The sequence below is a fragment of the Stegostoma tigrinum genome, chromosome 29, assembly GCF_030684315.1.
Source record: "Stegostoma tigrinum isolate sSteTig4 chromosome 29, sSteTig4.hap1, whole genome shotgun sequence".
In the NCBI taxonomy this organism is placed as follows: Eukaryota; Metazoa; Chordata; class Chondrichthyes; order Orectolobiformes; family Stegostomatidae; genus Stegostoma; species Stegostoma tigrinum.
Genome location: NC_081382.1, coordinates 22006672 through 22032283, shown reverse-complemented (window position 1 = coordinate 22032283; position 25612 = coordinate 22006672). Strand labels below are relative to the sequence as shown.

General features: G+C 41.6%; 1 protein-coding gene across 1 annotated transcript in view; it reads left to right on the top strand.

Moving 5' to 3' along the window:
- The window catches only part of LOC125465592 (prostaglandin G/H synthase 1-like), a 104003-nt gene that overhangs the window by 42698 nt on the left and 35693 nt on the right, over positions 1 to 25612 (top strand). The gene's annotated exons all lie outside the window — the stretch shown is intronic.

The following is a 25612-nucleotide window of genomic DNA, read 5'->3' as shown; positions in this document are numbered from 1 at the left end:
AACAATTGACAATTGATTCATGGCCATCATTAGACTTTTAATTCCAGATTTCTCTTTTTAATTCAAATACCTTTAATCCATTGTAGTGAGATTTGAACCCACATGCATGGAACATTATGTGCGTCTCTGGAGTAACAGTCCAACGATGATACCACCAGGGCATCATCTTCCCGTAGCCATCTATATAGAGATTGGTTAAAAGATATAATCATTTTAAGATGAGGTTAGTCATTATTGACTGTGCTTAAAGTAGAATAATATCTGTCTCTCTAGTGTTAATATTTGACTGATGTTGCTCATCCTTAATGCAATTCTATAAATCTGCACCCACTACAAAAACTTGTCATTTTTCCTGAGGTATGATGCCCAGAACTGAACATGATTGTTCAGATTAAATTCTGCCTGATAAAGTGGAGTTGGTTCGCTCAGTTTTCTGGGCAGACTGATGTCAGCAATGGGTCCAATTTTTGCACTGGCTGAGGTTACCGTGCAGGGTTTTCCTTCTCAACTTCTCTCCCCTCTACTGAGGTTTCTCTCTAGGAGTTTCTCTGTAACGAGAGAGCAGCTGTATGGTCTGGCAAGACTATAGCGATTTTACTTTTATACAAAATAATGAGAATTTAGACATGGACCTTTAAATTGGCCTCTGATCCTCCTTGACTCATACTCAAATGACTTGCCAAGAAAAAACATTTAACCTACTTTAAATAAATATTATTCCTTAAGCATTTTGCAAACAAATTGGTTGCTTCACAAACTGGAAAAATCTGTAACTAACTTTATACGGTGTCTCTGTTGCAATTTAAAATTGTAAAACTGCCAACCATTTTAAGTAATTCTTCAATTCTTATGTATTTGTGAAATCATATTTTACTTTTCAGGCATGAATTCAATACGTCTGTCTATTTGACCTAGCCCTGGATCCTCCTGTTGCCACCTGCCCCACCTTTTCTCATGTTTCTGAATATTGCCTGATGTGCAACAGAGTCACATACTTAACTCCGATGTTCATACTTTGGGGACCTCCTATACATTTTCATTACTTCAGCAATTTTTAACTCACCCAGGTTATCTTGCATAGGACTTGCAGATCTGTATTGTGTCTTCAGTGTGTGTTGTACTCCTGCTGCTGGTTTAGCTCAGTTGGATAGACAGTTGGTTTATGAAGCTGTGTGATGCATGGGTTCAGCTCCCACAACAGGCTGAGGTTACCATGACTCTCCTTCTCAGCCTCTCCCCTCACCTGAAGTATGGTGGCCCTCAGGTTAAATCACCAGCAGTAGCCTCTCTCTCTAATGAGAGAGCGGCCCTACAGTCTGGAATGAGCAATTTATTGCCACATATATCTCAGGAGACAGAGTGAAAAGTGTCCTGACATTACAATATGGTGCCATTTGGAGGTACAAAAGAGTGAAACGAAAGTGCTTAAAATCGAGTTTATCTTCATTGCCTGGTGTTCCAAATATGGCTCTAGGACTTTTGCAGGCTCCACGCTCTGGGTCTACCACCGCCAGGAGCCCCTGTTCCTTCACCACTTCAGCCAACACCATGCTGCCAATTCCAGAAGTCCACAGATTGGGTCTCCGAAGCCAGGAGTCCCCACTCCAGTCACCGCCATTCCAGCCTCCCTGTGAAGCCAGGAAGCTGAAGAAAAGAAGAAGAAAAGCAGAAAGGCGAAAAGGAGAGACAAAAAAAAGGATGCGACAGGCCTTGAGCAGACAGGCCTATTGTGGTAGTGCCACCATCTTTAATCAGCAACTTGAATCCTTACAAAACAAAAGCAGATGTTACAGGTGGTAATTCCAATTTTCCCCAAGTCCACGGTGAGTGGAGTCAGTGGGAAGGAGAGAGTGCAATTAAAATTTCAGCACTCCCAACTCCTGTTTCTCATAGAGGCGGTTTTGGCGAGGAGGAAAAGCCTCCAACCAGCTGTCCAGAAGCTGACTCCTAATCTAAATATTTCTATTTTGTTCCATGCTGTAAATTTCTGGAGGCTTTTAGATTTTAAATTTTCAGGTCACATTTCTCTATACTTGGGAAACCATGTAACTGGATTGCACTGAGAAGGATAGGTTTCAAAAGCTACATTTCTTTCCAGCACTGCTTATGGGTCAGGAGAATACCTGACTGCTCTCTCTTGGCCCCTTTACATAACCTTCATTTGCCACACTCCAAAATGCACATGAGTGATGTCACAGCCCCTTCCCGCTTCTTCAGCTCCAGATCTACCTCTCTTGTTGCCAATTGATGTCTCAGGATCTCCCTGTCTGACATAGCACCTCTCTCTTATCCTCCTGTCCTGTCCTTCCTCGGCATACCTCCCTGACAGCCTCTTAATCTAGCTTGTTAACTGCAGGTTAAGAAATCATACATGGTGCTGGCTTTAAATATGATACATTTTCAATCTTTCCGGACCCTACATACATACTCTGACGCAGTCTCTCACTATTCAGGCATAAAGCAGTCTAAATTTCATTTCAGTTCAATCCGACAAGATTTTACCCCCTTTAAAAACTGACTTTTTTTTGTAAGAAGGAATCTCCTTTCCTAATTTTCAAATGTATTATTGTGACATTTTATTTATTTTATGAAATGTCCCACTTTGACAGTCCACTGCAGATGCTGGAAGTTACTGGAAGTCCTCTGGGTGTCCTGCTGCCTGGATGTCCCTATAGCACAGGAATCAGGAAACTGCAGGCTCACTTTTCTCAGAACTGACTGTATCGCCACTTTTGGGATATGGGTTTCCTGTCAGGTTCTGGTCCTTTTACTGTATGGAACTGGATAGAGTTGACCTTGAGCAATGGCACTTGATGACAAATAGCTTGTGGCTTTAAGAACAGGACTAAATATAACTGATGTTGCCTATCATGCATGCCACACCTCCTCCCCTCCGACAACTGAGACTGATACAGTAACTCTGGGCAATGGGTGTCACTTCATCTAGATGCTATATATACCAGCTGTGGCTTAGTGGTAACTGTCTTGCAAGTTCAAGCCCTGCTTCAGGACTTGAGTGTAAAAATCAACACTGATGTTCTGGTGCAGAGCTGAGAGAGTGCATCAGCATCAGAGTGTGAGCTGAATTAGATTGTCCTTTTAGGAAAGACAGCACAGAAGTGGCAGGCCAAATGGCATCCTTCTGCACCGGAACATTCAATATCGCATCCTGAGAAGGCTGTCTCAATTCAGCAGATCTGGAACCAATAACTCTGCTTTCTCTCCACAGGTGCTGCATTTCTCCAGCATTTTCTGTTTCTGTTTCAGGTTCCCAGCATCCATAGTTCTTTTATTTATTTATCATGCTCTCTCAGTTATTATTCTTGCATTGAGCAAACAGACCAAGTCTTTTCTATTCTCAATGTGCTCTTATACTGTTTCAGAAGCGAAAAAAGCCAAATTGAATCAGTGAAGCACAATGTCAATCACTCCCATCACTTTCTAGAAGGGAAGGGTAGAGGAGCCAAAAGTCTTACCCAGTTTGGGGCTGGATGAACACACCAAGCCAGACAGCATCTGCAGGAGCAGGAAACCTGATGTTTTGGGTCAGGACCCTCCTTTTTTTTCTGAAGGAAAAACTTCCTGCTCCCCTGATGTTGCCTGTCCTGGTGTGTTCCTTTAGGTCCACACTGTGATATCTCTGACTCCAGCATCTGCAGTTCTTACTATCTCTGAGGAGCCAATAGTGTTCTGTTTTTATGCTTCACACCATCTGATGGCCAGTCCTAGGACAAAAGGAGGAGAGGTTTTAAGATCCTATTTTTGGAGAAAGCTTGCTCTGCACACTGTGAAACATTGACACCATTTATAAAGAGCATTTATGAAATGCACCCACTCAACCACCACCGATGCTCTGGAGTAGTGGTGTGTATTACCTACAAGATGCACTGTGGAAATTCACCAAAGATGCTCAGACAGCACCATCAAAAGTCATGACCACCTCCATCTAGAAGGGCAAGGGTGACAGATATGTGGGAAGACAACCACCTCAAGTTCCCCTCCAAGCCACTCACCATCCTGACTTGGAAGTGTATCACTATTCCTTCACTGTCGCTGGATCAAAATCCTGAAATTCCCTCCTTAATGGCATATTGGTTTGGTGGGTGGAAGGGTCCATTTAAATTTAAAATGCCTCCAAAGACTTTGCAAACCAGAATGACCAGCTGGTTTGGTAATGCGGCTTTTCATAAAAAGTAAACTATGTGGGTACTGGTGAATGGGCATAGAGGCCATGCTCACACCCAACTTTGACAGGCCTTTCAGGACCATTGTTTGTTCTTCGGTCACCCTTAGTGGATTATCCAATATGGTACTTCTATAATGAACTGTCTGTAAAATATGTTTTTATCATTTTGGGGATTTGGGTCATATATGAATATGGGCCAGTTCTGCTGAGTTTTTTTGTAAATCAAAAAGGTTAGCAAGTCATTCCGAAAGAGTGACCTAGATGTACCAGTTCCAAGACGACATGTGAGCATCATCACTGATCTGGAAGTACCCCTGAAGTGTTAATGGAATAAAATGTTTGTACTTGTAATTTTATGATGCGCAGAACAAACACATTTAAGTCACTGGTGTTGTTTTCAGTTCAGTTCAAAAACCACTCAAGCTTTAATTATGAAGAATTAAGTGTTCTGGTCAGAAGCAGTTTTGTAGTATCTCTCTGATCAGAGTTCAGTTCAGAGGAAACAAGTCATGGCAACAGAAGTTTTTTTTTCTTAGTTTGTGAAGCTTCCAGGCTAGGAGAGTTTGGCATAGACATCTTGAGGATGTCAGAATCGAAAATCTTTAGGCTATCAAAATGTGAAAGTTTCATCCCATCAAACAAGGTGAGGAAACATAACATTGCCCTGAAGTTCCAGAGTAGAGAAATGGAAGAAGTTATTTATAAACTTGTAGTTGAGGTAGCAGGTTAATTTCTCTGGACTTGAGTCTTGGTAATGACTAATGTAGGGAGACATGTTGATTTGGTACTTATGTCATGATTTTTCAACTGTGATATGTAACTTTATTTCATTGTATTCTTTCTTTTGTATAACAAGCTAATGTTCTGCTGTTAAAGAATATCTGCAGGTTCATGTGAATATATTTTAGTGACTAACAATCAAGTTAACTGAGCAATCAAAATTATTAATCATAGGATGCCTGACTTTCTGATGACCCGACAGTCATTTTTGAAGAAAAGGTTGGAGTTGTGTTTTGGGACCCGGTAAAATCCACAGTGTAGATTGCGCCAAGTAAGTTGCCTGGGAAATTGAAGATTGTTCTGGATAATTCTCTTACGCCTCAGAGGTCTGGTAGCATTTGTGGAGAGAAAGCAGAGTTACATGTTTTACGTTCAATGACCCTTCTTGAAAACTATAGTAGCTAGGAAAAGGTTGATAAATGAGCTGAAGACAAGGGTGAAGAGCAGTGAGCAGATTAATGGAGATGGAGCCCAGAGTGAGGGAATGAAAGTTAGGTTGGTTGATAGTAAGTCAGAGAGGGAGAAAAGCTGGTAATGGGGACAATGAATAGTCTGTGCTGAGCACAGTTCATGCCAGGACAGAGTCTGAAGTGTGGGAGTTGATAAAAGAGAAGGGGTTCAGACTCTAAAATAGTTGATCTTGATGTTGAGTCACGAAAGCTACAGGATCCCCAGTGGAAAATGAAATGTTGTTTGCCCAGCTTGCATTGGGCTTTGTTGGAACACAGCATCAGGCCCAGGACATTAATGTTGGCCAGGGAGCAAGGTGATGTGTTGAACCGGCAGACATCCAGAAGTTCAGGGTCATTTTTACAGATGGAGTTCTCTGATGGTAACAGCAGTTGTAACCACCCCCCCCCCCACTCCTGCTACCCACAGAAAAAAGTCATACCATTAAAGCTCCATGACTCCCTTGTCAGCTGTACACTCCCCATAAGCTCCTCCACCACACCCGGTACCTTTCCCTGCAACTGCAGGAGGTGCCACATTTGCACCCCCCCCCCCCCCCCCCCCCCGCCTCCATCCAAGCTCCAAACAATCCTTCCAAATCCGGCAGAGAGTCACCTGCACTTCATCCAACCTCATCTACTGTATCCATTGCTCCTGATGTGTTCTCCTCTATATCGGGCAGACCACACAAAGACTCAGGGATTGGTTTGTGGAGCATCTCCGCTCTGCATGCACCAACCAGCCTGACCTTCCAGTTGCCATACACTTTAACTTCCTCTCCAACCCGCCTGGTGACATATCCATCCTTGGCCTCCCCCACTGTCAGAGTGAGGCAAACTGGACAAACAACACCTCATATTTTGCCTTGACAGCTTGCAGCCCAAAATTGACTCCACCAGCTTTAAGATTGCTCCTTCCCCTATCTGTCCATCTTCTGACTCACCTATCCATTCCACCTTTTCCACTGACCAGCCATAATGACACCCTACCTGCATCCACCTATCTCCATCTCACTTACCCTCCCCCTAGCTCCAGCTTCTCCCTATATTTATTTCTGGGCTTCCCTCCCCTTCTCCAATCCTGAAGAAGGGCTTCAACCTGAAATGTTAACTTACCTGCTCCTTAGGTGCTGTCTGACCTGCTTTACTTTTCCAGATCCACATTTTTTGACTCTAGCTTCTAGCATCTGCAGTCCTTCCTGTCTTCAATAAAACATTGTGTCAGGACAGAATTGCAAGGATACCAAATCTCCCCAATGATTGCAAATAGAAAGAATGCATCTACACATTTGTCTTTTACAACTGGAAAAAAAAACCTGACGATAGCTGTTCAGAGATAGTAAATGATGTAGGTGCTGGAGTCAGAGATAACACAGTGTGGAGGTGGAGGAACACAGCAGCCAGGCAGCATCAGACGAGCAGGAAGTTGCCGTTTCGAGTCAGGACCCTTTTTTTCTGAAGAAGGTACTTGACCCGCAATGCCAATTTTCCCACTCCTCTGATGCTGCCTGGTCTGCTCTGTTCCTCCAGCTACACACTGACAATAGCCATTCCCTGGTGTATTCCCCATAACAATGCCTTGACCAATCAAAGTCAACTTGTAGTGTCTGAAATGAAACAAAACCTTGGAAATTAACTCCTCCCTGGTTCATTCTCCATGACAGCTCCTCTATCAATCAGCGTGTACTTAGCAGTCAATCATCACCCTCTTCTCATGCAGTATAAATTGTTGCTCCTTTTGACATTTAGAATTCTTGTGATTCTGTCCTGATGTATTACTAAGTGACTATTTGACAATTGTAATTAGCCAAAGAGATTGTGAGAAAAGAGATAAGTCTGATGCTGGTACAGTTGAGAAGAGGAGCAAATCAAATAGTCAAGGTAAGCAAGAGCAAGGCAGGGAACGGGGCAGGTCTGATAAATTGAACTGCATTTATCACAATGCAAGAAGACTCTCAAGTAAGGCAGTAAACTCAGGGCTTGGCTGGGAACATAGGGCTTGGATATCATAGGTATTATGGAAATGTAGCTCAGGGAAGGACAGCACTGGCAGTTCAGTGTTCCAGGGTATAGATGCTATAGGAAGGATACAAAAGGAGGTAAGTGAGTATGGAGAATGGCAATTTTGGTTAAGGAGAACATTACAGCTCACCTTACATAGGATATTCCTGGGAATATGTCGGAGAAGTTTTTTGGGTGGAACTAAGAAACAAGCAATGGACGGTCACCTTATTGGATTGTACTGTAGGCCCCCAATAGTCAGCGGGAAATTACAAAGCAAAATTCTAATCAGATCCTAGATATTATAAGAATGATAGGGTTGTAATGGTAGATGATGTTAATTTTCCAAATGGTGGCTCAGTGGTTAGCACTGCTGCCTCACAGTGCCAGGCACCTGGGTTCACTTCCACCCTCGGGCAGCTGTGTGTGTGTGGAGCTTGCATGTTCTCCCCGTGTCTGTGTGGGTTTCCTCCAGGTGCTCTGGTTTCTTCACACGGTCCAAAAATATGCAGGTTAGGTGGATTGGCCGTGCTAAATTGCCTGTAGTGTTCAGGGATGTGTAGATTAGGTGAGTTATGGGGGGGCAGGTCTGGATAGGATGCTCTGTGGGTTGGTGTGGACTTGTTGGGCTGAAGGGCCTGTTTCTACATTGTAGCATTTCTATGAATAGATTGGGATTGCTGTAGTTTTAAGGGCTTGGATGGGCAAAAATTTGTTAAGTGTGTATAAGAAATTTTTCTTATTCAGTACATGGATGAAACTACTAGAAGAGGAGCAAAACTTGACCTACTGTTGGGAAATAAGGCAGGGCATTAGGGGAAGCACTTTGGATCAGTGATCATAGTTCTATTAGTTTTAAAATAGCAACGTAAAAGGATAGAACTTGTCTAAAAGTTAAAGTTTGAAAGTGGAATTTTGATGGTATTAGGCAAGAACTTTCAAAAGTTGATTGGAAGAGGCTGTTCATAGGTAAAGGGATGGTTGGAAAGTGGGAAGTCTTCAAAAATGAGATACCAAGAGTCCAGAGACAGTATGTTCCTGTCAGGGTGAAGGGCAAAGCTGGCAGTTGTAAGGAATGCTGGATGACTAGAGAAATTGAGGCTTTGGTCAAGAATAAGAAGGAGGCACATGACAGGTCTAGCCAACAGAGATGGAGTAAATCTCTCAGAGCGTAAGGGCAGTAGGAGAGTAGGTAAGAGGGTGATCGGGAAGGCAGAATGGGGTCATGAGATAGCTTTGGCAAATAGGGTTAAGGAGAACCCCAAGAAATTCTACAAATACATTAAGACAAAAAAGTAACTAGGGAGAGAATAGAGCCCCTTAAGGATTACAAGGCCATCTCTGTGTGGAATTGCAAGAAATGGGTGAGATATTAAATGAGTATTTCACATCAGTATTTACTATGGAGAAGGATATGGAAGCGAGAGAACTTGGAGAAATAAATAGTGATACCCTCAAAAGTGTCCATATTGCAGAGAAGGAGGTGCTAGATGTCTTGAAAAGCATAAAGGTGGATAAATCCCTGAGATTTGACCAGGTGTATCTCAGACATTCTTGAGAAGCTAGGGAAATGATTGCGGAGCCCTTCGCTGTGATACCATATTTGTACCATCAATAGCCACAGGTGAGGTCCCAGAAGACTGGATGGTGGCTAATGTGGTGCCATTATTTAAGAAAGGTGGTAAGGAAAAGCCAAGGAACTATAGGCCAGTGAGCCTGATGTCACTGGTGGGTAAGTTATTGGAGGGGATTTTCAGGATTAACATGTATTTGGAAATGCAAGGACTGATTAGGGGTAGTTAATCTGGCTTTGTGTGTGGGAAATCATGTCTCACTAACTTGATTGAGTTTTGTGAAGAAGTGACAAAGATGATTGATGAAGGCAGAGCTGTGGACATTGTCTCGATGGACTTTAGCAAAGTGTTTGACAAGGTTCTGCAAGATAGACTGATTATCAAGGTTAGATCACATGGAATCCAGGGAGAACTAGTTATTTGGATACAAAACTGGCACGAAGGTCAGAAACAGAGGGCAGTGGTGGAAAGTTGCTTTTTGGACTGAAGGCCTACGACCAGTGCTGTACTGGAAGGGTTGGTGCTGGTCCACTGTTTTTTTCATTTATATAAAAGATTTGGATGTGTATGTAGGAGTATTGGTTAGTAAGTTTGCAGATGACACCAAAATTGGTGGTATAGTGGACAGTGAAAAAGGTTATCTCAGGGTACAATGGAACCAATGGGCCGAGAAGTGGCAGATAGAGTTTAATTTAGAAAAATGTGAGGTGATTTGGTTAGGTAAATCAGGGCTTATTCACTTACTGGAAGGGTCCTTGGAAGTGTTGCCGAACAAAGAAACCTTGGGTGCAGGTCTACAGTTTATAGAAAGTGGAGTTGTAAGTAGATAGGGTGGTGAAGAAGGTGATTGGTACGCTTGCCTTCATTGGGCAGTGCATTGTATATAGGACTTGGGAGGTCATGTTGTAGCTATACAGGACACTGGTTAGGCCACTTTTGGAATACTGCATGCAGTTCTGGTCACCCTGCTATAGGAAGGATGTGATGAACCTTGAAATGGTTCAGAAAGATTTACAAGGATTTACAACAGTTTATAAAGACATGAGGGGCAAGGATAGTTGAATAGCCAAGATCTTTTTCCCAGGATAGGGGAGTCCAAATCTAGAGGGCACAGATTTAAGGTGAGAGTGATTAAAAAGGGACCTAAGAGGCAACATTTTCACGCAGAGGGTGGTGCATGTATGGAACGAGCTGCCAGAGGAAGTGTTGGAGGCTGGTACATTTACAACATTCAAAAGGAATCGTATGGGTAAATGAATGGATTTAGAGGGATATGAGTCAAATGCTGATAAATGGGTCTAGATTCATTTATGATATCTGGTTGCTATGGATGAGGTAGACCGAAGTGCCTGTTTCTGTGCTATACAATTCTGTAACTCTATAACCTAAGGCTTTTTGATATGGGTCAAATTTGTTAATGTGTTTTCATTTACGTGACCAGTTTTGCTGTGCTTGTCTGTTCCTCTGCTGTGACTCATTGTAAAGTGGTGTTGATATCTGTGCTGATATTATATTGGGCTGTACTCAAATTACATACTTATCCTCATTATTTCCTTCAACCTTTACCTTATTTTACCACTTACAAAATTATGCAGATAGCTTGGTTCTGTCAAAGGAATCTGATGAGTAGCTATTCTGAGAAATAGCTCCTCCTTTGCAGTCATTAACACTATGTCTTTGCTGCTGAACATTATACTCTCCTTGCCGCAGCTGGTAATTGACAGGCTGCCTTCCAAATGGCAACAGTGAGATCAGTTTCTCTAAAGAAAATCTTGTTCTTTGGTCCTCTCAAACTAAGCTTTTCAAAGCCAAAAGAGACAACCTGTTCCTGTCTGAAATGCAGGAGCCTCTTGAGCCTGTGTAGAATGAGCACAGGCTGCTCTCAAATTGCCAAGTCGTCCTGTAATGATGGACAGATGTTGGAATAAAGGCAAATTATTGCAGATACTGGGAATCTGAAAAAAATACTGAAAATGCTGGAGAAACCCAGCAGATGTGGCATCATCTTTGGAGAGAGAAAGAGAGTTAACATTTTGAGTGGACTATGACTCTTCTTCAGACAAGTGCGTGAAGACACATTGTGGACTAAGGAGACAGCCAAAGCTAGCCAGAATCAAAAGAGACAGAAACCTTAGAGAGGGAGGCTCAGTAGGTGACAATTGAAACATCCCAGATGCAAAGTTAGAAATTGGGAAAGGGGAGAGAAAATTACAAAAACATTGCAAAGACCAGGTAGGGAAAGAATGGGAGTGAAAGGAGTTCTCACCTCCCAAAGCAGATTGCCACCACAAGCAGATTGTATGAAGCACAGTTGAAAGGGACAGAGCAAGTGCCTGAAAAAAATAAGTTATGACAGGACTGCGATATTAAAAAGGCCACAAACGTTTTTAAGACAGAAAAACCAGAATTTTAAATTAATTGGAAGGAAGAGTCTAACAAAAGAAGAAGCTTAAAAGAAACATAAGACTTTACTAAGATCAGGGTACCCATAACTCAAGTGTGATTTTGGTGCAAAGATCATAAGGCCACAGTCACAGTTAATTTAAAAAATTGTGTAAGAGGATGTGTTGGTTGCGAAAAGCGGATAAGGGCCTTTTTGGCTGCAGATGGTGTCAAAACCATGTGAAGTGTAGGAAGACACTGTCTTTCCTTATAAATATCGATTAAAGCCCCGGTTAAGAAGTACAGAGATAGAGTTGTTGTGAATCAGAATTTTAAAACTTGAAATCAACAAAGCACTACAGATTAGCTATTTACATAATGTAAAGCCTTAATAGAAGAACTTTACACAGTATTGTTGCAGTACAAAATTTAAAAGTTTACGAGAAAATATTACAACATTGTTATATCATTGAAGTTTTCAAACTTTAAGACAACAGAATTTAAGTAGTGTTAATTTAGTGGAAGAATACAAACTTACTGATAACAGATGAGAAACAACAGTAAAGTGCAACAGACTTAAAGCACCTTTGAAATAATGAGAATAAATAAACATATTAAGAAAAAACAGAAAGATAAATAATACTTCCCAGCAGATTCAAGGTTAGAAGTGTCAAACAGGAGACATGTAGACAAAAAGAAATTCTTAAGAAACAGAATTGCTTCAGATTAAACCCTAAATCAAAGTTGAATAGGCTGATATGCTATAGTATTCAATGGGTCTTGCAGGTGAGATTATAAATCGCAAGAATATTTTAAAAACCACAGATACTTCTGATAAGGTTTTGAAAGTTTTTGAAAATTGGTTCAATTTGAGTACCAAAAAAATTCTTGAATGAGCAACATTTGTCAGAAATGTTAAGCTTCCATGGGAATCCGTGGACAATTGCATCAATTAACTCTTTAGATTAGTGGAAAGCTGTCACTTTGGAGCTTTGGAATCAATTTCCTTACAGTCCCAGAACTTTGGTGAAAGCTATTCAAATTGTTCTGGAAAGAAACAGAAATCAGAAAGATTTACAGAAAGATCCTGAAAGTAGATGAGCAACATTACCTCAGGTAGCAATGGAGTCTAATAAGTTTACTAAGATGGGATGGATGCTCTTTCAGCAGTAACCAAACTCATAGCCAAATCCAGTCACTATGGTACAGTACAATTTAGATGCATGAATTTGAAAATCTATAGCTTTACTGTATAGAATTGATTTGTCAATTCAAAAGCTGAAATTAAATCAGCTACATATATGTTGCTGAGTCGAAGACGATGATCCTGTAAATGAAACATGCTAATGGATGAAGTTGAACTAAATTTGTGCAATAGAGTGCATTTTCTGAATTAGTAAAAACACAGCCATGAGCAATGCTGAATCAGTTGAAATAAACCCCAGTTAGAGATGGAATGATATGATTCAGTTCACACAGGAAGTGCAAGTTGCTGTGACCACAAACATTTTTTTAAGCACGTTGAAGTCTGGTGCTGTGGACTGTGATGGTGGAGATGCCAACATTTTTTCCACCACAGGAATCTATCTCCCTCTGTCACGTTTTCTTAAGTGCACAGGCCACTTGGATTGGCCATGCTAAATTGCCCCATAGCACCTAGGGTTGTGTTTGCGAGGTGGATTAACCATGGGAAATATGGGGAGAAGGCGGGCTTTTGGGTCTAGGTGGGATGCTCATTGGAGGAGCGATATAGATTCGATCGGTCAAATCATCTGCTTGTACACTGTTGGGATTCTAAATGCCATTGTGGTGTTTCAGAAGGATTTGCAGATTGATAGTCAATCCATTTGTCATCATTGATACTGATCAGAGAGCACTGATTTTAAAATGAGATAGACTGAATCAGATTAAGTCTGATGAGTAATCAACCACTGCTGATGATACACAGCATGAAGAACTGCTGAGCTCAATAATAGAAATGAGATATGAGGAATTGGGTAGTTCAGGCTTTTAGTCATTGGGATTTCACATAAGGATAGAAGACTCACAATACGGTCGCAATTTTCACAACCACTGGATTTCTCCAAGAGATTTACAGCCAGTTGGGTATTTTGTTAGAATCACTGTTAGAATGCACAAAAATCAGCAGCCAATATTGTTCACAAATAGAAGTGCAGTAATTGCCAAACAATCTATTTTGGCGATGTTGATTGAGGAATAAATGTTAGCTTAAAGATGGGCAGTAACCCCGCCCTTACCATCACGGTCTTCTTTGAAATTTTGCCAAGGTACCTTTAACAACTAACAGTGCAGGTGGATACAGACTTGGTTTGATACTTCATCTGGAAGGTGGCATCTCCCACAGTGCTGTACACCCTCAGTACTGCACTAGAGTGCCAGTCCTGATTATTGTGCTTAAAACGTATGCACCAAGAACCTTGCAACTCTGAGGTGAAACATAGTCGATGCACAATTTAATAACTTGAGGATTAGTGAAAAATGTACAATGACTTATGCTGATAACTAATAGTGGGGCAGCAATGGCTGAGTGGTATTATCGCTGGACTGTTAATCCAGAGACCCAGATAACTTTCTGGGGATTGGGGTTTGAATCTCACCATGGCAGATGATGGAATTTGAATTCAACAAGTATCTGGAATTAAGAATCTACCAATGACCATGAATCCATTGTCAATTGTCAGAAAGACTAATCTCATTTACCAATGCCCTTTAGGGAAGGAAACTGTCATCCTTACATGTGACTCCAGACCCACAGTAATGTGGTTGACTCTTAACTGTCCTCTGGGCAATAAATGCTGCCTAGCTAGTGACATCCTCATCCCATGAATGAATTTTAGAAATTGGGCTTACAGTCCAGTTCATTTGTATGTTCTGAAAGCAACATTTTTAATACACAGAGCCATGTTCTTTGCAGACAGAAAGAACATGTGCACATGTGATGCTTGTTTCAACACAACAACAAAGTTGCCAGCTGATTATAGGTTCATTTCTCAGGGCAATGCCCTGATCAATCAGAGTCAACTTGTGATTTTCCGAAGATGGGTCCAGGCCCGAAACGTCAGCTTTCCTGTTCCTCTGATGCTGATTGGCCGGCTACGTTCATCCAGCTCTACACCTTGCTATATCAGAGTCAACTTGTGGTTTGAAATCTAGACAAGTCTACAATTAACAGCCAATCGTCATTAACTATTGTATTACATAGAACATAGAACATTACAGCACAGTACAGGCCCTTCGGCCCTCGATGTTGTGCTGTCCTGTCATACTGATCTCAAGCCCATCTAACCTACACTATTCTATGTACGTCCATATGCTTGTCCAATGATGACTTAAAGGTACTTAAAGTTGGCGAATCTACTACCGTTGCAGGCAAAATGTTCCATTCCCTTACTACTTTCTGAGTAAAGAAACTACCTCTGACATCTGTCCTATATCTATCACCCCTCAATTTAAAGCTATGCCCCCTCGTGCTCGCTGTCACCATCCTAGGAAAAAGGCTCTCCCTATCCACCCTATCTAACCGTCTGATTATTTTATATGTCTCAATTAAGTCGCCTCTCAACCTTCTTCTCCCTAACGAAAACAGCCTCAAGTCCCTTAGCCTTTCCTCGTATTGACCATGACAACCACGCTCCTCTCATTGAGTATTAGTTTTCCTCTTGTTAGTTATCCTTATGAGTGCAAGGTTAAAAGCTCTGCTTTTTATGTAGTTCTCAAGTTCCGCATTAACAAATGACTATTTAATGATTTATGATTAGGGAATCAGTTATGAATTCAGCCCAAATTGATAAAAGCTCTGGATGTTGCTCATTTATTTCTCCACAATCAATTCCCAATCCATCATTGAACTCTGCTGCTCTAGTATTGGGGCAGATCAATTGAAAAAAATCATGGGCTACACAATAAGGCATGTTTCCAGCACTGTATGTAACAATCGCACAAGTATGGAACTTACTTCAAGACCACAATGAATTGCAGAAATGCATTAAATAAACATTGTCGAAGGATGACTCTTATAAAATGAGCCTGTAGTGTCAAAACTAATATAAAGTTCAGTTTCCATCTCCTTCAGATGATGAAAGAATGTTATATTTAAGTGTAAGAAAAACACAGATCCAATCAGGCAGTCCATCTCAAAACAAATATTCAAAGTTACTAATCAGAAATAATTAATTTCCATTAACTGTCCCTGTTGTCAATGGTCTGATGACCACTTGGGGGTTGCAACATTATGGCAACTGTTAGACAATTGCTGGAAACTATTGTATGAAGACAACAATGAGAATTAATTTCCTAAAGAACTGCTAATGCGATTGCTGTAATGACTATTCTACTGCAGTCTGCAATGCTGTAGGAAAACATCCAAAATAAATTTCAGAATTGGGTTTGTCAATTTAGGTAGCCCTACCTTAGAAAAAAGACAACGCATTCATATTGCGCTTTTTATATCCTCAGGATGTCCAATAGTGCTCTACATCCTATGAGCAATTGGTGAATTGCAAGTGAGGTTAGCAAGTTAACTTGAGCACAGTGGCCAATGTGCAAGTAGCAGTGAGAGAAGTTACTACATGATCTGCTTTCACTAGTTCTGTCCCAATAAAAGTTATCTTGGGGACATCTCTTTCTCAAGATTTTCTTCAAAAAGCATGAACAGACCCACCCAAAGCAGGTATGTGGGCACTTGAGTAAAAGTCCCAGTTAAAAGTCAGTGAGTTGGACCCGAAGGTTGGTGCATTTTAAAAATTAGGGACCTGATACTTATCTCTGGTGCTTCTGTAATATTCTTCAGTTCTCAAAATGATGGCAGTGGGAGGGAACAGAGAATCAGCTCAACACTAGTTAGCAGTTCATTCAGCTCATAGACTGCTCAGGGAGATAATTTTCAAAATGAGTTCCAGTAAATCTAAACATTCTGGGACATGTTTTAAGCTGGTTGGTGGAAAGTATAGAGGGGATGTCAGAGGCAGGTTCTTTACGCAGAGAGTTGTGAGAGCATGGAATGCGTTGCCAGCAGCAGTTGTGGAAGCAAGGTCATTGGGGTCATTTAAGAGACTGCTGGACATGCATATGGTCACAGAAATTTGAGGGTGCATCCATGAGGATCAATGGTCGGCACAACATTGTGGGCTGAAGGGCCTGTTCTGTGCTGTACTGTTCTATGTTCTATGTTCTATGTTAGTCCACAGCTATTAAGTTTGATGCAGGGAGCTATGAAGGTTTGTTTTTTTGTGTCAGAACATTTCTTTACATCAGGGTCATTGAGCTGCGTCTAGCACATGACCTTTGTTTTGGGCACGGGAGCTCTTTCCTTTGAGCTAACATGATGAACTCTCCAAAGAGCTGCCTGTCTTCCTTGGCAAGGCAGCAGCAGGCCCCATCATGGCTGCCACTGGCCTTTGCTTCGGGCACCACATGATGTAAAGCAGCTCAGGCATCATGGAGGTTGTCTGTACTACTAAAAGGGCATTGAACCATGCCTTGCTTGACTAGCTCTTCTAACTTTCAAAAATGGCATTTTTGTGGCTCTGGGGTGGCACATGGAAATATCAGCAACAAGTTCACATTCCCACCTGAAAAAGCCAACCCATTTCTCTAACAATTTTGCATTCCCTCAGCATTGCAATGAAGTATCAGCCTAGGCTATGTACTTAAGTCAGCAGTTTGAATTCATGACTATAGGATGATTAAAGCACAGAAAGTATCAGAGATAATGGGAACTGCAGATGCTGGAGAATCCAAGACAACAAAATGTGAGGCTGGATGAACACAGCAGGCCAAGCAGCATCTCAGGAGCACATTGTGAGCACATCCTGAGATGCTGCTTGGCCTGCTGTGTTCATCCAGCCTCACATTTTGTTGTCAAAGCACAGAAAGTGGCTATTTAGCCCAAAATGCCCATTCCAACCCTCCTTAAGAGCAACTCAGCTCATCCTACACCCTGATATTAGCCTGAAGCAGATTAATGTTATCACACACTCTGAAATTGAAAAAGACACTGAATTTTTTTTGACATAGAAACAAGAGCAAATTCGTTCATCCGAACACATAATTTTATATAGCCCGGGAGAACTCCACGCACAAGCCCCTTCTGATGTGTGAAAATCAGAGGGAACAAATCCAGAAAACAGTAACTGGAGGAACCTCTTATTGTCTTGGGGTATGGTTATAAGTGAAGGGTGATACCAGCCTGGGTAAGGTATGGGAAACTTGCTGAGATTCAGGGAGGCTTAGTAACTCCAGCTTTCAGAAGATAGTATTCAAATGAGCAACATCTAACAAAGGAACATACAAATCTACAAACAGTAGAAGGCCATTCAGCCCTTCAAGCCTGTTCTGCCATTCAGTGAGATCATGGATGTTCTGTGGCCTAACTTCATATACCTGCCTTTTGGCCCATATCCCTTAATACATTGGCTTAACAAAAAATTATCTGTCTCAGATTTAAAATTAACAACTTATGTAGCAGCAATTGTCATCGATAGAAGAGAGTCCCTAACTTATACCATCCTTTTTGTGTAGAAGTGCTTCCTAACATCTCTCCTGAGCAGCCTGGCCCTAATGATTTGACTGTCTGCTAGTTCTAGTATCCCCAACCAGTCTAAATAGCTCATCTTTGCCTACCCTGACTTTTCCTGTTAATGTCTTGGAGACTACAATCTGATCACCCTTTGACCTTCTAAATTCTAGAGAAAACAGCCCTCAAAACTAACTCGAAAATCCAGGTCTCATACTTGTAAATCTACATAGTACTCCTCAAAGGCCAATACATCCTTCCTAAGGTATGTTGCTCCGATTTGCTCATAGTATTCCAAGTGGGATCTAACCAAGATTTTGTAAAAATAGAGCATAACATCTGTATCCTTGTACTCTAGCCCTCTAGATATAAAGGCCAACATTCCTTTAGTTTTCTTGATTATTTTCTGCACCTTTTCATGGAATTTTAAAAATCTACACACCTGAAGACGCAAGTCTGTTTGGACAAGTGGTTTAGAAACAGATAGCTGATATTATGCAGGAATTTTAGACCCTCCCACCATCCACTCCCCTCATCCTCTCAACACAATACTGGAGACCAAGCAACCAAACTGGAGCAGGGGTTTATTCCACTTGCTTCTGGTCAACTGCAAGTTAAAATTGCAATTAGCAAACCTTCCCTCAAGTTGTTGGCAGGGTCCTTCTTTCAAGCCATAGTCTTAGCTCTGATAAGTGCTGAGAAGAATTAGCCACAGTTCCTCATGTCTCTCATACACAACAAGCTGTTGTTATAGAAGTTGATAGATTCTTTTGCACTAGTTTTTAAAACTACTTTTAATGGGATGTGGACATTGCTGGCTTGGTTGGCATTTATTGCCAATCTCTAATTGCCCTTTGCGAAGGTGGTGATGAGCCACTTTATTGAACTGCTGCCATCCATTTGGTGTAGGTACACCGACTGTGCTGTTTGGAAAGGACTTCCAGGATTTAGATCCAGTGTCAGTGAAGGAACAGTTGTATAAAACCATAAGTTGGAGGAGCAGAAGTAGTTAATTCAGCCCATTGAGTCTGCTCCATCGTTTAGTGGGATCATGGTTAAACTGATAATCCTTAACCCCACTTTCCTACCTTTCCTTTATAATCCTTGATTCTCTTTCTGAATAAAAGTTTGCCTCTGTCAGTTTTGAATATGCTTAATGCCTCATGCTTGATAGACCTCCGTAGTGAAGAATTTTACAGATTTACTATGCTCTGAGAGAAGAAATTCTTTCTCATCTCTGTCTTAAATATGTGACACCTTATTCTGAGATTATGCCATCTGGTTCTAGACTGCCCTACAAGGGGAAACAAGCTTTCAACATCTACCCCACATGTTTCAATAAATCCAACTCTGATTCTCCTAAATTCCAATGAGTGCAGGTACAACCTACTCAACTTCTCCTCATAAGAATAGGATTCTGGATAGTCCAAGATGGAGGATGGGAAAAAATCCCAGCGAAAGGAGGTGTTCCGTTTTTGAGGCATTTTCAGTGTTGGAACTGATTTCCTCGAATTGTAAGAGCAGTTTATAAGTTGTTGCATTGTTTTGGAACTTTGCAAAAAAAAATCAAAGCAATTGCACTTTAGAAAGGACAATGACAGACAAAGGTACTGACCACATGGGAAGTCATTCAAATGGAGAAAAAAACCTAACACTGCTGGCCAACACAGCAACAACCTGCACAGCTGCTACCTTCACTGTTTAGTTTCAAATATCTCTGAACATGGGAGTTTGTTTTAAGAAAAATACACAAACAGCAAAATTCACAGCTGACCTTGGGGAAACTTGTGTATGGGAGTTCACAGCAAAGGAGCAGCTAAGTGGCTTTTTAATGTGCAGCCTTATTGTTTTTCTTTTGTAAATCCAAATTAGCGAGTAGAGTGAGTTCCTTTTTGATAATATCTTTTTATTGAGATCTGTCTCTTGATTAAACTTGAAAAATATAAAATAACAAAGTTAATAAGATAGCCTGGAGCTTAGTACTGTTTTTAGAGCAGTAAGACTGTGCTATTTTCTGGGTCTGTAGATTGTTAAAGTGCAAAGATGGCTTTGAGTTTTCCTATTGGATGTGGGAGATTATGGAGAGTTTCCACATTATTGATGGTTACGTCTGCAGGAAGTGTGTTTGTTTGCGAATCCTATTGGATTGCATGGATTGGTTGGAGCGGCAGTTGGGGGCAATGAGGAATTTATAGGAGCTAGGGGATGTGACGGATGGCAGTTGCAGGGAAGGAGATAAACTGAAGATATAGTCAGGTGGATGGGTGACCTCTAGGAAAGAGAGGAGAGGGAGGCAAGTGGTGCAGGAGTCTCCTGTGGCTATCTCCATCTCAAACAAGTATGCTGTTTTGGAAAATGTAGGGGGTGATACACTCTCCGGGGAATGTTGCACTGACAGCCAGGTTTCTGATACTGACACTGCCTTTAATTTAACGAGGGGTATGTCAGGTTCCAAGCAATTGATTGTGACAGGGGACTCTGCAGTCAGAGGCACAGACAGACAATTCTGCGGCTGACAGCAAGACAATAGAATGGTGTGTTTCCTCCCTTGAACCAGGATCGAGAATATCCCAAAGAAGGTGCACAATGTTCTCAAAGGGGAGAGAGACCAGCAGGAAATCATTTTACACATTGGAACTAGTGATATAGGAAGAGATAAGGACAAGAATCTGAGGACAGAGTATAGGAAGTTAAGCAAGAATTTTAAAAGTAGGTCCTCAAGAGTAGTAATATCTGGATTACCCTTGGTACCATGGGCTACTGAGGATGGGAATAGGAGGATAGAGCAGATGAATGCATAGCTGAGGAGCTGGTGCAGGGGAGAAAGATTCACATTTTTGGATCATTGGAATCTCTTCTGGGGGAGAAGTGATCTGTATAAGAAGGATAGATTGCACCTGAATTGGAAGGAGACTAATGTACTGGCGGGGAGATTAGCTAGATCTGCTCAAGAGGATTTAAACTAATAAGTGGGGGGTGGTGGGTGGGTTGGGAGGGTTACCCAAGGAGATAGAGAGGAAAGAGTTCAGTCTGAGACTGGTACAGTTCGGAAAAGGACTAAGTAAAACAGTCAGGGCAGGCAGGAATCAAGTAGAGAATGATAAATTAACATGCATTTATTTCAATGCAAAAAGCCTAACAGGTAATGCAGATGAACTCTGGGCATGGCTGGGAACATAGGACTGGGGTATCATAGCAATTGCAGAGATGTGGCTCAGGGATGGACAGGAATGGCAGCTTAATGCTCCAGGGTATAGTCGCTATGGGAATGATCAAAAGGAGGGCAAGAAAGAAGAGGGAGAGTCATTTTTGATTAAGGATAAGATTATCACTGTAGTTAGGGAAAATATTTCTGGGAATATGTACAGGGAAGTTATTTGTCTGGAACTGAGAAATAAGAAAGGAATGATCACCTCATTGTGATTGTATGGTAGACCCCCAAATAGTCAGCGGGAAATTGAGAAATAAATTTCTAAAGACATATCAGTTATCTGTAAGAATAATAGGGTAGTTATGGTAGGGGATTTTAACTTCCCAAACACAGACTGGGAGTGCAAGATATCAAAGTGTGAAGCTGGATGAACACAGCAGGCCAACCAGCCTTCACGCTTTGTTATCTTGGAGCAGCATCTGCAGTTCCCATTATCACAGACTGCCAGTGCCATGGTGTTAAGGGCTTGGATGGAGAGGACTTTGTTAAGCATGTACATATAAATTTTCTGATTCAGAATATGGATGCCACTATTAGAGAAGATGCAAAACTTAACCTACTTTTAGGAAATGAGCCAGGACAGGTGACTGAGGTGTTAGTGGGGAAGCACCTTAGGGTCAGTGACCACAATTCTAATAGTTTTAAAATAGTCATAGAAAAGGATAGACCAGATATAAAAGTTAAAGTTCTTAATTGGAGGAAGGCCAATTTTGATTGCAGTGGGCAAGAACTTTCAAAATTTGATTGGGGATGGATGTTCCCAGATAAAGGGATAGCTGGAAAATGGGAAGCCTTCAAAAATGAGATAACAAGCGCCCTGAGACAGTATGTTCCTGTTAGTGTGAAGGGCAAAGCTGTTATGTATAGGGAGTGTTAAATGACTAGAAATATTGTTGTTTTGGTCAAGAATAATAAGAAAACAGATGTCAGGTATAGACAGCAGATATTGATTGATTCCCTGGAACAGTATAAAGACAGTAGGAATATACTTAAGAGGAAAATCAGGAGGGCAGAAATGGGACATAAGATAGTTTTGGCAAATAGGTTTAATGAGAATACAAAGGAATTCCACAAATACATTAAGGATAAAATGGTAACTAGGGAGAGAATAGGGCACCTTAAAGACAGGCAAGGCCACCAATTTGTAGAACTGTAGGAAATGGGGGAGATACTAAATGAGTATTTAGATTCAGTGTTTACTACAGAGAAGGATATGAAAGATGTAGAACATGGGAAAATATATAGTGACGTCGTGAAAAACATCCATATTATAGGGGAGGAGGTGCTGGATGTTTTAAAACACATAAAGGTGGATAAATCCCCAGGACCTGATCAGGTGTACCCTAGAACTCTGTGGGAAGCTAGGGAAGTGATTGCTGGGCCCCTCGCTGAAATATTTGTGTCATCAATAGCCACAGGTGAGGTGCTGGAAGAGTGGAGGTTGGCTAATGTAGTGCCATTAATTAAGAAAGATGGTAAGGAAAAGGCAGGGAATTATAGACTGGTGGGCCTGACATCAGTGCTGGGCAGGTTTTTGGAAGGAATCTTGAGGGACAGGATTTGCATGTATTTGGACACACAAGGAGTGATTAGGGATACTCAGCATGGCTTTGTGCATGGGAAATTGTGTCTCACTGACTTGATTGAGTTTTTTGAAGAAGTAACAAAGAGGATTGATGAGGGTAGAGTGGTGGACATGATCTATATGGGCTTTGACAACGTTCCTCATGATAGACTGGTTAGCAAGGTTATATCATGTGGAATCGAGGGAGAATGAGCCATTTGGATACAGAAGTAGCTCGAAGGTAGAAGACAGAGGGTGGTGGTGGAGGGCTGCTTTACAGACTGGAGGCCTGTGACCAGTGTGCCACAAGGATTGGTTCCCGGTTCACCACTTTTCATCATTTATGGAAATGATTTGTATATGAACATAGAAGGTATGGTTAGTAAGTTTGCAGATGACACCAAAATTGGAGGTGGAGTGGACAGCAAAGTAGGTTACCTCAGAGTTCAATGGGATCTTGATCAGATGGGCCAATGGGCCAAGGAGTGGCAGATGGAGTTTAGTTTAGATAAATGTGAGGTGCTGCATTTTGGAAAGACAAATCAGAGCAGGACTTAATGGTAAGGTCGTGGATAGTGTTGCTGAACAAAGATTCCTGGGAGTGCAGGTTCACAGTTCCTTGAAAGTGGAGTCGCAGGAAGACAGGATACTGAAGACAGTGTTTGGTGTTCTTGTCTTTATTGGTCAGTGCATTGAGTATAGGTTTTGGGAGGTCATGTTGTGGCGGTACAGAACATTTGTTAGGCCACAATTGGAATACTGTGCAGCTCTAGTCTCTTTTCTATAAGAAGGAAGTTGTGAAACTTGAAATGGTTCAGGAAAGGTTTCCAAGGACATTGCTGAGTTTGGAGGGTTTGAGCTACAGGGAGAGGCTGAATAGGCTGGAACTATTTTCTCTGGAGCATCAGAGACTGAGGGGTGACCTTCTACAGGTTTATAAATCATGAGGGGCAACAATAGGATGAATAGTCATGTCTTTTTTCCCAGGGTAGGGGAGTCCAAAACTAGAGGGCATAAATTTAAGGTGAGAGGGATTTAAAAGGGGCCCAAGGGACCACCTTTTCAGAGAGGGTGGAGCTTGTATGGAATGAGCTGCCAGAGGAAGTGGTGGGGGCTGATACAATTACAACATTTAAAAGGCATCTGGATGGCCATATGAATAGGAAGGGTTTGGATGGATATGGACCAAATGCTGGCAAATGGAACTGGATTTATTTAGGATATCTGTTCGTCATGGACAGGTTAGAGTGATGCATATCTCTGTGACTCCAAGGCAATCCCTCATACCTGGAATCAAACTCTGGATTACCTCCAATGCCAGCATATTCTTTTCTTAGATATGCTAACCAAAGCAGCTCACAGATCTCCAGGTGTGATCTGACTAGTGCCTTCTTTAGTTTTAGCAAAACTCTCTATTTTTACACTCCATTCCCTTCAAAATTAAGGCCAATGTTCCATTTGCCTTCCTTGTTATCCACTGAACTTGGATGCTAATTTTTTGTGAATCAAGCAGGAGGACCCCCAGTCTCTTGGTGTTGCAGCATTCTGCAGCCTTTCCCAGTGAATATCAAAGCTCTGATGTATTGAATAAGTCTGATGTATGGATTGGCAGCTTTTCAATGCAAATGTAGTCAGTGGTTATGAAAGTATTTGGAGAGTTCATTTGTAGCTCAAATCCACTGTAATAATTATTTAAAGTGTGTTAGCTGTTTGCACATTGTGTTTGGAATTGCTGTTGACTTCTTATACTGGACTATTTTCTCATTCACTTATATATTTACATACCATCTGCAACTGAGCTTAGTTTTCAAAACAAATATGAATGATAACTTACTGAAAATGAAAACAATCAGGAAATGAATAATTTGCAAAAGTCATTACATTGTTCAGAACGTTGTAATACAGGGAAGTTCAATGAAGCTTAAATCTCTCATCCCTGGTAGGATTTCCAATGGCAATGTGATTGGATGGAAATTTTGGGCAAGCCCAGCTGTTTGTGTCCTCCATCTCCCTTTTCTTTTATGCAGCCAATTTATACAAGAGGAGAAGCTAAGTAACCATTACATTTGTCCCAGTCCAAAAGAGACACTATCAACCATGCAGTCTGAACAGTTCTCCTTCAGGTTAGAATGCCCACAGCGTGGAAACAGGCCATTTGGCCCAACAAGTCCACACTGAGTCTCCCATAGCTAACACACCTAGCCTGCACATCTCCAGGCACCACGGAGTAAATTAGAATGGCAAAACCACCTATCCTGCACATCTTTGCACTGTGGGAGGAAACCGGAGCACCCAGAGGAAACCCACACAGACGTGGAGAGAATGTGCAAAGTCCACACAGACAGTCGCCCAAGGGTGGAATTGAACCCAGATCCCTGGTGCAGTGAAGTTGCAGCGCTAACCACTGAGCCACTGTGCTGCACCAAGTGTGGCTACACAATGTAGAAATGCTAATTTGCCAGGACCATGCTCATTTAGAATAAGAGCCCACAAGTGTTCCAAAGTGAAAGTGACTTCTGCTCTTCTGCCCTGTTTGTGGTATGGCACCAGGCTGCAATACAATTCCTACCATCTGTGAAGGCAGGCACCCCAGCAACATGGCAAATGTCACCCCATGACCTCCTCAGCAAGTGACCCCGACACTGGGATTTCGAATGGAGGCAGGCACACAGCAGACTTATGCTCGGAAGCCCTACTCTACCACATTTCCAGGAGGAGAGCAAGTCTGGGGGAAGCTTTGGTCCAATCCAAATAAAGTTGGCTTTTGCTGAGACTCTTCACTCAAATGGAAAAAAAGGGATAGTTGTTATTTTTTAAGAGGTTAGTGATGGAAATGTGACCATAATGGAGTAAAAGAAGAAGAGGAAGGTCTAAGACTGGATGGAAAGATATGGTGATGAGAAATTTAAGCACAACAGGATTGGAAGCTA